Consider the following 1,043-nt stretch of genomic DNA (forward strand, 5'->3'; position numbering starts at 1 on the left):
AAGTTTTAAAATGTATTACTTCTGTCTTAAACCCATTTGAAGTTTATGAAATGTTATCATTAATGTTAATACTCTACAGTTACTAACTACTTATTTAAAAAGCAACATGCATCCATCAACATGCTATTGGTCCTAAGTCCTTACCTATGCTCAAGAAAAGATTTATCACTGAATTCTGTAATTTGGATAAGATTAAGAATATGTGATTTTTTTCAAAGTCTGACGTGCATAAGTTTCTTAACTCCATAAGCAAATGCCGTTTTTATTTACTTATTTATTTTTCAGCAACAGTGTCTCACTCTGGCACCCAGATTGGAATGCAGTGGTGCAATCATAGCTCACTGCAGCTCCAAACTCGGGCTCAAGCTGTCCTCCCACCTCAGTCCCCCAGTGGCTGGGACTACAGGTGGGTACTATCATACCTGACTAATGTTTTAAATTTTTTTGTAAAGACAGGGGTCTCTCTATGTTGCCCAGGCTGGTATTGAACTCTTGAGCTGAAGTGATACTCCTGCCTCAACCTCCCAAAGCACTGGGAGTAGCAGTATGAGCTGCCACACCCAGCTTGAATGCCTTTTATAAAATTATGAGCCTCGGCATCATCCTTACATTTATTAATGCTGTTTGCAAAGCATTCCTGCTGATACTGCCTTATTTGAGCCATACTCACTTGTTTACTCCACAATTCTTTTTAATCTTTACAATTCAACTAATTAATTAGTAAGATGATTAAGAGAGTGTTCCCTACTCCCACTGCCACCATCACAGGCCAGTGTTGGAGTTAAAAGTAAACAAGTGATTCCAGCATGCTAGGAACAATTCTACAATCGGATTTGGGAGCCCAAACTATTATGGAAGTATATAAAAGTTGCCCCCAAACCAGACTGAGGTGAAAAGGATAACTTAGCCCATTTTTGTATTATTATGAAGAAGTAACTGAGGCTGGGCAATTCTTAAAGAAAAGAGATTTATTTGGCTCACAGCTCTGCAGGCTGTATAAGGAGCATGGCACCAGCATCTGCTTCTGGAGGGCTTCGGGAAGA

Source organism: Cebus imitator, unplaced genomic scaffold, assembly GCF_001604975.1.
Source record: "Cebus imitator isolate Cc_AM_T3 unplaced genomic scaffold, Cebus_imitator-1.0 Scaffold12, whole genome shotgun sequence".
NCBI lineage: Eukaryota > Metazoa > Chordata > Mammalia > Primates > Cebidae > Cebus > Cebus imitator.